The sequence below is a fragment of the Rosa chinensis genome, chromosome 5 (genome assembly GCF_002994745.2).
Source record: "Rosa chinensis cultivar Old Blush chromosome 5, RchiOBHm-V2, whole genome shotgun sequence".
In the NCBI taxonomy this organism is placed as follows: domain Eukaryota; kingdom Viridiplantae; phylum Streptophyta; class Magnoliopsida; order Rosales; family Rosaceae; genus Rosa; species Rosa chinensis.
Genome location: NC_037092.1, coordinates 36,648,043 through 36,663,613, shown reverse-complemented (window position 1 = coordinate 36,663,613; position 15,571 = coordinate 36,648,043). Strand labels below are relative to the sequence as shown.

Below are 15,571 nucleotides of genomic sequence, written 5' to 3'. Positions count from 1 at the left end.
GTCATTTGCTGACGTGGATCATTAGGAACCATTAGATTTTGAAATCGATGCTAGAAATAAAAAGTCAAGGACAAATGAGGATGGAGAGTAGCCAAGGAGAGGTATAGATAATATTGAAGGAAAAAAAAAAAACTTTGTCAAAACTGGTTACAAAAACATTAATTAATTGCCCAAAAATCAGGTAGAAAAGCATTAACTAACTACTCAAAAATCACGGGTTCTTTCTGAAATCGATGCATGTACACGACTACTCATCATTCCCCTCATCCTTAGGCTCAGGGCCAGACCCCTCGAGTCTGCAAGAAAATATGAATTTAATTAAATGACTACATCCAAGGGCAAAAAGTAAAAACTGAGGAGAACCACGTATCATGGATAATACACCTACCTGCATACCACCTCATGAAGGCAATGCAAGAAACCAGAATAATCCTTTCTGACTTCTTTGTCAAGGCGTTCCATCGTGCTTTGCCCAGGATGTCGATATGCATTTCTTATTAATTCAAGGAGGTCCAATGCGCTTTGACCATTATAACGTCTAACTCTACTCTTATCATCCTTGTGCTCAAAAACACTTCTCAAATCAGGTCCCATCTTAGTATCCCAATCCGAGTAGCGCGGCTTAAATGCTTCTTGTTTCAACATAAAAAAAAAATTGCATCCGTTTGGGAAACGTCATCCTGAGTTTAGCGTGCACTATGTTAAAAAAAGATTTCATCCTCTCATCAGCGGTAGTCATAAAAAATCAATGTGCCATTAGTTTACTGATGAATTCATTGTACCTGAGAAAAAAGATCAACATATGTATATGAAATCATTTTCATACAAGAAAGATAGTTATATTCATAATTCATACAAATGTTCTAATATAAAAGAAAGAAAGGAACAGATCTCGTTCACTCCAATCCACCCCGGGCTGCAATATGTGAATCTTTAACAAGTCTTTCAATGCCATAAAGTCATTCATCCTCAGGGTGTCATCTCCTGGCGCCGGAACGTCCTTCAAACTGTGCATGCCGATGTTGATAATTTTGACTTTGCCTGATAAAACAACGTAGTTTTTGGTTTGGTCTAAACCCTTGTGATAAAGACCGTTCTCATGCACGTATATTATGGCTTTTATAAGCAGCCTACATCAATAAGTCACAGATTAGTTTTTTTTTTTTTTTTGCCTCCTCATACATAAATTGCTATTACAAAATTTTAAAATTGATTTAGTCAAGAAAGATGACAATATCTTACAGTATCAAATTGCAACCATAGGGAAGCAGAAGATCAGCGTGTCTCATCTTCTTTTGAATATCTGGTTTTTTTACCCAATCACCTAGAAGGCAATCAAATCGATCATAACACAAAATCCAACTCTCTATTGCATCGCAGTATGATGCGAACCACACTTTCAATATTGCCTCATTATGTAGATCATAAGTTGTGGAAAAGATTTTCTTTCCTACTTCTTCTTCTTATTTCAAAAATCGAACATCCCTCTCTTCACCATGTTCAAAGACTATTTTCCCATTAAACAAGGTTTGAGATGGTCCATCACAGAGGAATTCATATCTGATAATATTTGCACCTATGAGCTGCGGAAGAAGTTCAAGTAAGAGAAAACTGAAATAGATTCAGAATACTCACAAACACGGAAGAGAAACGTCAAGTGAAAAGTCAACACTGTTTAATAATTGTATATCGTACTCTTGTTGAGTCTAGCCTTGATTTGCTCTTTGGTATCAGTTAAGAATTGTTTCTGACGCTGCATATAATTTTTATCATCATCCTTCTTTTCCACCTTCAGATCCAGATCCACAACTGTCTCTTTTCCTTTGATATGCAAAGATGGAGTATCATTATATTAATACAAAACCAGTAAATTCAATGAAATGGGACAAGATATGTGGGTACAAGCAAGCACAGAAGCAATAAACTGACCAACCATTGTAGAATAACAGACAAATCTAGGAACATATACATCTATATCTAGATTGGTACACACACACACACACGTACATATACCACTACTACACAAGATTATATCACGTTTAACCATTTAATGGCGCCATCCCCAGATGCCGTAATCACCAAAGCTATCATTTCCTCGGCAAATTAATGGCGTTTTCAGAAAAAATTCAATGATGTTTTGAAAACACCATCAAAAATATTCAACGACGTTTCCAAAATGCCAATAAAAATCCTCATATGGTATCTGGACTATTGTCTAATACACATTTTGGTACCTAAACTTTCAAAATTACCCATGGTACCTGAACTATTGCTCCGTTTCTCCATATGGTATTTCCATCCAATCTGCCGTTAACTTTGCCTATGTGGCTCATTCTTATATGATGACATTCATCTCCAAAAAAAAAATTTAACAGGCAAAGTTAACGGCAAATTGGATGGAAGTACCATATGGAGAAATGGAGCAATAGTTCAGGTACTATGAGGGTAGTTTTGAAAGTTTAGGTACCAAAATGTGCATTGGACCATTGTTCAGGTATCATTTGAGGATTTTCCCCTAAAAATATTTCCATGATGTTTTCCAAACGCCATGAAATTTTTTCCAACTTAAAAAAAAAAAAAATAGATATATTGATTTTCTGATTAAATGCAAAAAATCAATTATAGTATTGGCTAGAATATTACACCTCACTATGATAAAATTCTATTACTATATAACTCTGAATTAATAAAATCAGAAATATCCAATCCACAATACTTCCGTCATTGTAAATTTTATTAATAAATTCTCAAACAAGTAAGCTAAGGGAGGAAAAAAAAAAATAACACAGGTTGCTTTAGACTAGCTAAACCAGAGTATATGGAAGTGATCAACTGGTCGGCAATCCCCATTGGTTGGAGAAACAAAAGTTCAGTTTCATATCGATCACACACATCTATTGGTTGCCCATGAAAGCCAAATTGCTATGTATGACAGCAAGCCTGATTGTTTACGCTTTGTAAGTTATTCACTAGACAGTCCTTACTATTTAATCTTGAATTTTCAAGTGTAATTTGATAATATTGGTTTGGTGGAAAAACAACTCTTACAAGTTAGAAATGAGCTATTTGTATGAAATTTTGTGTAGACTTATCCGTTCTGTGCCATAGCCAATGTAGCATCTCCCTTTTCAATGTAAACTCTGTGTGAGGCACATTTTTATTTTCACTGTAGCACTACTCAGTAATGTAACGATTTATAGAATCTCTTGGGTTTAACTCAGGTAAAAAGTTATCTGTCTAGAAATGCTTGAAGTCTTGAACAATGAGATTTACTTATTTTAATCTATCATCTTTTAGAATAGTAAAATATGTACATCTTTACCGTAATTTGACTTTTCTTTCTTCCTTCCCCCGTATATTGGCTCCCAAAGATGCACTTGCTACTCCCATCTCATGTGCAATATATTCATGCGATGGTTTGTTGGTTTATGCTACTTTTTGTGACGGTGCTGAGGGAGTTTTTGATGTTAATAGCTAAAGATTCAGATGTCGTATATCGCCTTTTGCTTATATACCATCATTTTCTCTCAGGTGAGCACAAAGTATTATGCTCTTTGTTGAATAGAAACCCTGTTCCTTATGTCTTTTTCTCTTACTATACTGAACCTAATTTGTACATTTACAGCGGTGGCAACCCCTCCTATCCTCTGGTTGTAGCAGCTCATCCATCTGAACCTAACCAGATTGCAGTTGACATGACTGACGGGTCAGTGCATGTGGTTGAACCATCTGATACAGAGCTGAAGTGGGGTGGCACACCCTCTCAAGATAATGGTCCTTCCAATTCATCAAATTCGTCTCCTAGTGGTCAAGCATCAGATAGAACTTCCTTCAAGTTGATGAATATGGCTAGTTAAGTTATGTTCGAGATGAGAAGGTGCCTCTAATCATTATTTAAGCTGTTAGGTGACCATGACTTGACATCATTTGATACGAATTCAGTTTCATAGAAATTCAAAAATAGATGTCTCTAATCATTAGTTTAGCTTTTCATCATTTGAAAAGCATAATTGACCTCGAGGGACATTTTATTGATAAGAAAAGTTTCACATTCACCAAGTGAGGGATTAGGTTGATTGATATTCATAAGATTTACCTGTTAGGTGACCATAACTTGACATCACTTGATACGGATTCAGCTTCGTAGAAATTCAAAAATAGGGTGCAAATGATTCAATACTATATGTTATGTTATATATGGAATTAAAATCGTTTAGGGATAATTAGTGTTTTTCCCTTGTGATTGACACACTAAAAGGAGTATCACCTTTTAACCGCATTAAGGTTTAAAAATCATTACCCCAGTTATATTGCTTATTTTTATCTTTGATTTTCATATTTAAAAAAATCATGTTGCACATGAGAGTGTAGATCCAAGAAGTCCAAGCACGAGATTGCTGATGGTGAAGTTAGAGGCATACTAAAGGTGATTGCATCCACTGGGAGATTTTGGTATGCTGTTATCTCAATATGAAATTTCCCTCCTTTTTGTTTGTCATACTGATGCATTATTCTGGGAGCATGCACGCATGTGTCTTTAATTTGTTTACACTAGTTAAGACTTAAGATGCATGGAAAAGAAATGTACATTTGTTTTTGCTTGGTTGTTGACTTTCTTGTTATGTACATCTTACAGGCATGATTGTGACAAATCAAAGAGCATGCTATCCTTTCAGCTGAAGCAGGTACGTGGGTCTTCAAGTATTTATGGATGTCGCATATATTCATGTACACACGGGCACAAGCATGATTCTATTTCCTGTCTCTATCTCCCAGATTATGATTTCTCTTCTTGATTGTCTGATTTATGAAGGTTCTGTCAGAGTATCCTGATGCAGAAAAGACTATTGATAAGCAAAATACTACTTTAGGAGAAACCTACCTAGAACTGGTCGGTGAAGAGGTTGGATGAAGGTATCCTCATTCGCCTGTATCATATATGATATCCAATTTATTGTTATGTCCTTATATCTGTTGCTCCCTTTTAATTTGTTACTCCTTGAGAGCCATGTGATCTTTACACCATACACTATCTCATGTACTGACAATCTAGGCCATTCTGGGTTTGTGTGAAAATGGCTTGGATGGTACTTACTAATGGCAAATCAAGGTTCAGGGTTCTTGGGTTGACTGATAACCGAATCTGGGCTTTCTAAACACTAGATGACTTGGGGGATAATCGTTCACAGTGGAAGACTTGAAGCTGCAGTTCTCTTTTAATTTAGTTTATATTTTTTTTTATAAGCTAGTTTGGTTTATGGTGTTATGGGATTTATAGTTTCATAGGATTTTCAGTAACTTTTGTTTTTATGGTAATTGTTTATAGTATGTTTCTTCATTGCAGCTCTTCATGGTTTTACCGAAGGTCCTTGTTAGCCAAATAGCCACCCTCAAATATAAGGGCCAAGTTAAAGTGTAGGGGATTATGAGTAGGGGATATCGTACCCAAGGGATTGGAAAACCCACTCTAGCTAAGGAAAACCTAAAGAGTGCTAGATGAATATGCAAATGTACAAGTCATAAACAAGAGCTCACAAGTGAACCAAAGTTCATAGTGAATATATGCAAGATGGTGTAGTGGTTTGATTTTTGGCTTTGAAAATGGTTTCGAATCAAATTAACACAAAATGAAACTTGAAATGTAAACTAGGCTATGTTAAACTAGATGTGATAAAATGGATGGAAGTTAGAGCTTTAGGTTGTTCACCATAGCCTCCCTTGCATGCATTGATGTTCAAACTATAAGTAATGCAATCCCAAATATCCAATTACCCTCTTAGCATCCGGATAAGACTACTAAGGCCTAAACTCCTTTTATTTTATTAATTTCCACCGGATAAGTGCGAAACTAACTACCCAAGAACAAGTTACATTACCGGATAAGTATGAATTCCTTGCTCCTAGATGCATAAAGATTTGAGTTTAGATAATCAAGCAAGCAAACCAATCCCAGATATAGGTGATTTTAACTCACTACCCTCACATACACACCTAGTGTGCTATCATGCTTTCAATGTCTAAAGCTAGCTATTCTCTAAACATTGTTCATGTAATGACAAATACAAAGTATTCAAATTAGCTAGATTCAAATACAAGCATTCACTTCTTGAATTAGCATGTGAAGATGATCATGGAGAATGCATCAAATAAGACTCAAACATCAATTCATTACAAGTTTGGCTAGGGCTTTCAACCCTAGCCCCAACAAACTAACTACTCACTTATAGTCAAATACATAAGCTTCAACATGTAGGGGTCGTCAACGGGCCGGGCCGGGCCGGGCCTTGCTATATTTTTAAATAATTGCGGGCCGGGCCGGGCCGGGCTTTATTAAAAATCAAAGGATCCAAGCCCGTCCATATAAAGCGGGCATTGCGGGCTTTTTCGGGCCGGGCCTTGCGGGCTTTATTTATAAATAAATATTTAAAGACACAAGTATTTTTTTTTTTAATCAAGCTTTGGAAATTCAATGGATAATGATCAAATACAACCAAAGATAACAATCTATATAACTATATTGTACCAAAAAAAATCTATATTTATATATAGATACTAATTTGTTGATAAATAAATTTTTAAAGACACTAATTTTTTTATAAATCTATATTTATACATCATACACTCCAAAGAGCTACATATAGCAATTCAAAGAAAATGAGAAACCGACCGTTGGATGAGTTTATTACAATAAATTATGAGTGTGGTAAAAAATTCAGCCAATTTCACCATATTTTCGAATCCGATCGGATTTGTCAACCGTAGTCACTTATATGTTTTATTGGTTGACCGATGCCGTGACAACCGCGAAACGTGCTTATTTTTTCACATCACGTTTGTATATATTTCATCAATGGATGTGCGTGGACATAAGATAAAAAAAATTAATTTTAATTACAAACACATTGGTCTATACCAATTTTATTCCTAAAGTTGTATGACTTATACATTGCATTTAAATTGTTTAGGTTCATTCTAAAGCAACCATGAAGTAGAAAATGAATTCGGAGAAACCAACCGCTCGATGGAGAGATTGTAATGTTTTATGGTGATTGTAGAAAATCCAGCCAATTTGGTTATCGTTTCGAATTCGATCAACTAGATCAAACGTAGTTACGCATATAAATCTATATTTATATATCATACACTCCAAAGAGCAACCCCTATCAATTCAAAGAAAATGGAAAAACCGACCGTTGGATGAGTTTATTACAATAAATTATGAGTGTGGTAAAAAATTTAGCCAATTTCACCATATTTTCGAATCCGATCAGAATGGTAAACCGTAGTCACTTATATGTTTTATTGGTTGACCGATGGCGTGACAACAGCAAAACGTGCTTATTTTTTCACATCACATTTGTATATATTCCATCGATGGATGTGCGTGGACATAAGATAAAAAAAATTAATTTTAATTACAAACACATTAGACTATACCAATTTTATTCCTAAAGTTGTATGACTTATACATTGCATTTAAATTGTTTAAGTTCATTCTAAAGCAACCATGGAGTGGAAAATGAATTCAGACAAACCAACCGCTCGATGGAGAGATTGTAATGTTTTATGGTGGTTGTAGAAAATCCAGCCAATTTGGTTCTCGTTTCGAATTCGATCAACTAGGTCAAACGTAGTTACTCTTATAAACCTATATTTATATATCAAACACTCCAAAGAGCAACCCCTATCAATTCAAAGAAAATGGAAAAACCGACCGTTGGATTAGTTTATTACAATAAATTATGAGTGTGATAAAAAATTTAGCCAATTTCACCATATTTTCGAATCCGATCGGATTGGTCAACCGATACTTAGAATATATATATGTACATATTTTATATAGACAGTTACACACACACACACATATATGATATATTGATATATATATATATATATCTATATCTCTCTCTCTCTCTCTCTCTCTATATATATATATATATATAAACACACACACACACACACACACACACACACATATATATATCTCTATATATATATATAAACACACACACACATATATGATATATTGATATATATATATATATATCTATATATCTCTATATATATATATATATATATATCTATATAAACACACACACAAATATTAAATATATATCTATATGTGTCTATATATTATATATATATATATATATTTATAAACACACACACATATATAGATATATCTATATATATATAACACACACACACACACATATAGATATATCTATATATATATATATATATCTATATATATATATATATATATAAAATATTTTGCGGGCTTTTATGGGCCGGGCCTAGCGGGCTTTTACGGGCCGGGCCTAGCTGGCTTTTGGCGGGCTGGGCCGGGTTTTTGCTGGCTTTTTTTGCGGGCCTCCATCGGCCCACCAAGGCGGGCTTTTGCTGGTTTTTTGACTGGCCGGGCCGGGCCAAAAGCCCTGCGGGCCTCCATCGGCCCACTTGATCCGCGGGCTTTTTGATGAGGCCTATCAACATGTTTATGAACATCAAACTAAAAAGTAGGGATAGAGAAGGGACTAGTGATAATCAAGTTGAGGATGGTGTAGATGAACTCATGTGATGCTAGACTCCTCTCCTTCTTCTTCAAAGGTTGATGATGGAATATGAGATGTAGAGATGATCAAGTGGTGAAATAGTGGAGTAGTGAAGCTTTTTGTCTATGAAATGGAATGGGTAGATGGAAAATATGATGAAGGTTGTGGTGGTGGTAATGGAGGTTTTATGAAGGAGATGAAGAGAGAAAAAAAGATGTTAAGGATTTAGGGATTGGTCCTTGAGAGTGAGAGAAGAATGTGTTTAAATAAGGAAGAAAAAGAAGAGTGAAATGATGAGTGGCAGAAAAATAATAAAAGTGAAGTATGGAAGGGGTTTGTAAAATATGGAAAAGATGGAGTAATGATGAAATGAAAGCAAAGAATGAAGGTGCAGAAATATGGAAGTGATGATGATATATTAAAGAGAATGGAGTAGAAAAATATATCCAAGGAAAAAGAGAAAAGCTTTCTTCATGTGGGTGGGAATATGTTGAGCTGTTTTTCAGGTCACTTTCTGCCCCTTTATTCCTTCAATTATATCTCCACCAAGAATTCATAATGGGCCTCTAACTTCTTCATATCAAATGTTCCCCCATGAGTCTAGATCATCCTGGTAGAATCTCAGAGTTAAATTCATTGTGGTTCGACGGTAAATTCTTCTGAAATACATACAGGTCAGGTTTTTCAGTTTTCATCTTTCAGAAGATTGGACCGACTATTTGAAGGCTTTTCACTCAAAAATAGCTCTAGTACTCTTCATAACAAATGATCCTTGGGATGTCTAAGATGAAACTGGAGAGTTTCAACTCATTCGGAGTTTGTTTGGTCAGGCTGCTACCCCTCCTTTCTTGTCTAGCTCACTTTCTCCTAGCCGGAGTAAGAAAATGTTCTAGGGTTGACTTTTTAGTGCATTTCCATTATTCTCCATCATTTCCTAGCATGATAAGGAAAACATAATAAATATATATAAATAAACACAAAGGTTAACCAAAAGTACAAGATTAGGGAAATAATGAAATTGGATTAGTCAACATTAAATTTGGACTTTAGAACAAGTAATTTCCATGTTTTAGGGCACAAATATGTATATGAATTATGATCCAACAGTCCTCCGTTTACCCTTCAGAGGCTTTGAGAGGTGATCACTTCAACTTTATAGTGTGTATTTTTGTGATGAAAATGTCCAGCAGGTATTCTTAATTATTGTGTTTTGCGTCTCACTGTTAACAGTTTTCAAGCACTTTGATAGTTGTGTTAAATTGTCTACATTAGCTACCTTTCTGAAACTGCTATCCCTGTCTCTCCTTTCATCTTTGTGCACCCATCAGATGGTTCCACTATTATTTCTTACTGAAAAGCCTGTGGTATTTCAATATCATTTGGTACTCTTTGAGTTGTTTGTAGACTGTTATAATGAGTGCAAGTCTTTTGCTTATTTGATATGTTAAATATGATTAAAAAACACAAAATATATGTTTGCCAGATATAATTTTTGTTTTGAATTTTTTGTCAAGCAGATCCTATTATCCACGCGCAGCATCTACCCGAATCTCTCAAAGCTTGCTCTAGCTCTAGAAAAGGTATATTAACCCAAAACCTTACACTGTTTTCCTCCACTTCAATGGTTTCTTTTCAAAGTTTAGGATTCTAAGCTAAATGTTTAGTTGAGAGTGCAAAGGACAAAACACCAACAGTTGAGGGGGAAATCGTTAAACTTCTCCCTGTAAATTAAAGGGTGTCATTTCTAAAGTTCATTAATTAGTTTGATTTTATTAGATTTTGTATTTTATATTTTATATTTTATATTTTATTTCATAGCACTACCACTTGTATTTTTCTTGATTGTAGAACAACCTATTGGTGACATCTATTCTGACTATCTCAATGGATCCGTGTCCGCATTCAGTGTTGCAAAAGACAGATGAATCAGAAAAAGTAAGTGAAGAACCTAAACTTCACTCTGACGCAAGTGGGGTGGAACCTATGGTAGGTGACAGGGATGAAGTAATGGTAGAGGTTGAGCAGGCTGATATTGAACTCTAAGACTACATTCCAGACTGTTGTCCGTCCTTGCATTTTTGTTCTCTGGAGTTGTCTGTGCTCTATTGCTCTTCACCGTCATTTTCTGAAATGAAATGTCAGTTAAAAGATGGTACTAGATATCCTGACTTTTCCAGGAGGGGCATTGTTGCTGTTATGTGTTTTCAAGGGGGATAAGTATGAAGATGGTGATGAGATCATCAGATCTAGTGACAATGGCCTTTATACCCCTCTTAATGGTGAGTCCAATGGAATTAGTAAAGGTAATGAGATCATGCAACCCCATTTAGCAAAGCTGGATTGTTCAGTAAAATGTCATTTTGGTGTTTAAATTCATTGATGAAAGAAGGTAGGGAGAAAACTCAGGAGAATGAAGATATACCGAAGTTGCGAGATGAAGATCGAGCAGAAAGTTGTCATGGGAAATTCTTGGAGCAACTGAGGAAGCAGAAACAAATTAAGCCATCTTCCCAGTCATCAGTGTTAAAGACTATAATCCTATTCCACTGGAAGGAGATTTCACTATCTGGTTTGTTTGCTTTGCTGAAGATACTTACTACAAGTGCTGGTCCTTTGCTTCTCAATGCTTTCATTAGGGTTGCAAAGGGAAATGAAAGTTCCGAGCACGAAGGCACTGGTACTTCAGGTGCAGGCTTATTGGTTTGAAAGTTAGGTCTTTGCCGACAGTAGCCATTGACAACAAGCAATTGAGATTATCTAATGCTGCTGAGTTGACACATTCAGGCTGTCAGATTATGAATGAATTATGTTACTGTGGATGCTTGGGATTGGAGAGTTTCCATTTTGGTTCCATCAGACTTGGACTACTAGCATCCAGCCCTGTTTTTCTTTGGTAATCCTTTTCTGCGCAGTGGGCTAGCTACATTTGCAGTCTTGGTAGTGAATACTTTTGACTTTTGAGTGTGATTTATTATGCTTCAATTGCTGAGCTACAACATAAGTTCCAGACTAAGCTTATGAAGGCACAAGATGAAAGGCTCTAGTCCACTTCTGAGGCTCTAGTGAACATGAAGGTCTTAAAGTTATATGCATGGGGAACGCATTTCAAGAAGGCAATAGAAAAGTTAGCGAAGGAGGAGCACAAATGGATATCTTCAATGCTGTTAAGGGGATCATATAGTACTCATCTCGTTTGGTCAACTCCTGTTTTTGTCTCTACCGCAACATTTGGAGCATGCTATTTTCTCAAAATTCCGTTACATGCAAATAATGTATTCACTTTCATCTCAACTTTGCGGCTTGTTCATGGCCCCATTCGATCCATACCTGATGTTTTTGCGGTTGTCATTCAAGCCAAGGTTGCATTTACCCATATTGTGAAATTCCTTGAGGCACCTGAGCTGAAACTTCAAATGTTCGGAACTGCAACATGAAGAATGTAGCTCACTCCATTGAAATTAAGTCAGCCAATTTTCATGGGAAGAGAATTTTTCGAATCCATTCTGAGAAATATAAATTTAGAGGTCAGACCTAGTGAAAAGGTGGCTATATGTGGAGAATTTGGCTCAGGCAATCAAGCCTTCTAGCTGCAATTCTTGGAGAAATTCTAAATGTGCAAGGAAATGTAAGTTGCTACTCTTCTCTGTTCTGTTAGCATATTAATCTTTCTAAATGGGGTCAATCTAGTTGTAAATTTCTTTAAAAAGAAAAATGTAATAAATACAACCATATCATTTTCTTTATCGACTTTCAGATTCAAGTTTATGGGAAGATTGCCTGTGTTTCTCAACCAGCATGGTTCCAGTCAGGAACAATACAAGAGAATATTCTCTTGGGGTTCTGGTATGGATAGTCAGAGATACCGGGAAACGCTTGAGAGATGCTCACTAGTAAAGGACCTTGAGCTGCTTCCCTATGGTGATGTTACTGAAATAGGGAGAGAAGGGTGACTAAGTGGATGTCAGAAGCAGCAGATCCAACTTGCACGCGCTCTCTATCAAAATGCTGATATATATATCTGTTAGATGATCCATTTAGTGTTGTTGAAGCACATACTGCCACAAACTTATTTAATGTAAATTTACTTTTCTAAAATGGGCTGTGCCTTTTTCGATTAAGTACTTCTTACTTGTACTGAAAGCTTACTTCTACATTGGCAGGAATATGAAATAGATCGAAGCACTTTTAGGCAAGACGCTATTACTTGCGACCCATCAAGTTGATTTCCCGCCTGCATTTGATTCTGTTTTGGTCAGTCTTCTCTTAACTCTGAATCTTTTATACGCATTACCAATATACTCCAAACTTATTAATTGTCTAGGGCTAGTCATGTCTGGTATGTTCTGTGTTATTCATGAATATTAACATCAGTAGAGAAGCTGGTTTGTTAACAGTTGATGTTGGATGGGGAGATCCTGCAAGCAGCTCCTTATTATCATTTAATGGCCTCGAGCCAAAAATTTCAGGACCTTGTTAATGCACACAAAGAAACTGCTGGTTCTGAAAGGCTTTCAGATGTCACTTCTGCTCAAAACTCTGGAATATCATCTAAAGAGATTAAGAAGACTTACGTGGAGAAGCCACTGAAAGCAAGTAAAGGTGATCAACTAATTAAACTAGAAGAGAGAGAGAGACAGGAGACACAGGTTTCAAGCCATATATATTTGTCTACGCTTCACTTTCATTATGAGTCAGCTGATTGCACAGAACTCTTGAATGGCTGCTAATGTTGGTAATCCGAATGCTAGCTGTTGCCTCTGAAAATCACCTCGGCCTATACAGCCGAGGGATCAAGGAACAAATGTCCTTCTCAATGAATAGATGCGGAGCGTGCCAGCACACGGCCAGAAGGCCAAGTGTGCAACTGTAGGTGTAGTGGATGTAGATCTGACTTATCAAGCAATTGTTAGCCGAGGAAGGAACTTATTCTCGGCTGTGGTTCGATGCCTCTAGATTAAGGACTTGGTGGCTGAAGGTCGGGTGAGTTAGGTGCGGTTGTGAGAGTATGAGTAAATATAAGATTAATAACTACTAAGCGACAATGAACAGTAAATAGCATGATCAAACAAGTAAATCATAAAGACAATAAGGAGCAAATAAAAGATAATAACAACGAAATTGAAAACTGGAATGGCTGAAAATTATTAACTATTGTTTGAAAGAAAACAAAGAGAACAATTCAAAATCGATACTAGGTTATAAGAGAGGTAAAGTAAATGAGATTGTAACTAGCAGAGCAAATAAACTAAGGAAACAGACGGAAATTCTACCTAAGCAAAAGGTAAAACGAAGTAAGAAAAGCTTGATGGCTTGAGTTTCTGGAGTTGTGTGTGTTTTGTCTTCTGTCGATGCTTCTATTTATATCGGCTGCTTTATGACTTGAACTGATCTCTTGACTCTTTGAAGTTGAGTGGAATTCGGCCTTCTCTTGCCTCAGTGACTCTATCTTGATTCGGCTTCAATACTTATCGTCGGCTGACTTGACGCTGGACTCTATCCGGATTGGCTTTGATGGACGTCATCAACGGCTGCAATTAATCTTGAAGTAGGCTTATCTTGGATTGAACTCTCCTCATCGGCTGACATGAACTTCAAGTCGATTGAAATACTACTTGATCAAATTTCATCTTTATCGCTTATCGGCCTCTTCTGGCAATCGACCATTATCTTTCTAAGTTGAGTTCGGATTGGAAACCAATTAGAGTATTGGCCAACGGGCTTTTAGACAATAACCCAATGACTACGGGCCAGCCGATAACCAATAACCTAGCTTCGTCTGACTCATGTTGGACCAACTGAAGTGTCCACTTATTCATCGGCCAACATTTCTAGCTACCGGCCCAAATTACTTGTAGAGTGGCTCATTGTAATTATAAATCACTCAATAACTATATGCACATTAGCTATGTCCGAATGGCCATGCAAATGTAGGTACAAACACTAGCACATTGCGACTGCTCGTGGTTTACTTGTCAATTGGATTCTTTGCAATAATTTGATGTTTTGTTTAGATCTCTTTAGCAGTTGTTGGGGGTCTTGAGACATCAAAGTCTTTGTTTTCACAATTACTAAACTCCCTTTTTCGTGCAGCCATATCATTCTATGACTCAACATCACTGGGAAGGATACTTAGTCGAGTATGCATTATAAATAGAAACTTTGGTTTATAGACTAGCAGGCATGAAAGATACTAATAGCTTTATGTACTGCATTGTTTTATGTCTAGGTTTCATCTGATCTGAGCATCACAGATCTTGATATTCCATTCAGCATAGTATTTGCTTGTGTAGCTACCATGAATTATGAAAGTATGAAGTAAAAAATTCATTGCAGGTGACAGAAATTTCAGACAAAATTTCGGTGTGAATTTTTAAATATATTTTGTGTGTGCAGATATTTCAGAAATTAAGAATTTCGTAGAAATGTATGGAAAATTTCGGGAAACTCCTGACGGAAATGATATAGCATATGAATTTTGTTTCGGTACTTCAAAATTACGGAAATTTCAACAGTTTCGGAGAAATTTGAAACTTTGGAAATTGGGAGGGATAATTTTTAGGTCCACCCCCTTGAGTGAACAACTGAACATGCTCATTCGCCCCTTTTTTAATCAGCCAATCAAATGTTGACACCTGTATTATTATCTATAAAAAAATTACCTACTTTGGTGCTGATTCACGCCGTTACAGCATCATTTCTCGCATTCTCCCTAACCTCTAGACTTTGCAAACCCAAACTCTACGCTTAGCAAACAGATTTGGTCGATTACGTTAGTTTTATGACTGAAATTGCGATCGGTTGGGATGGTGCTTTTATTTTCTAAATGTTCGGTCTAAAAGCATTTTGTTTGGTCAATCCCAAAGTTGGAAGCTTTTTCTTGAATTTCTCTCTTCTTGTTTTTATCAATGTTTTGTTCCCAATGATTACATTGAAATAAAGAATTTGAGGTTATGATGGTGGAGATGTAGAAGATCGGAGTCTGCTTGACTGTTATCATTTCATGAATTTGAGAATCT

The 15,571-nt window shown here is 36.2% G+C and overlaps 1 pseudogene; it reads left to right on the top strand.

Annotated features, from left to right (window-relative positions):
* Nucleotides 1-3,413: 3,413 nt before the first annotated feature.
* On the top strand, nt 3,414-14,874 carry LOC112203740 (annotated as a pseudogene).
* Nucleotides 14,875-15,571: the final 697 nt, after the last annotated feature.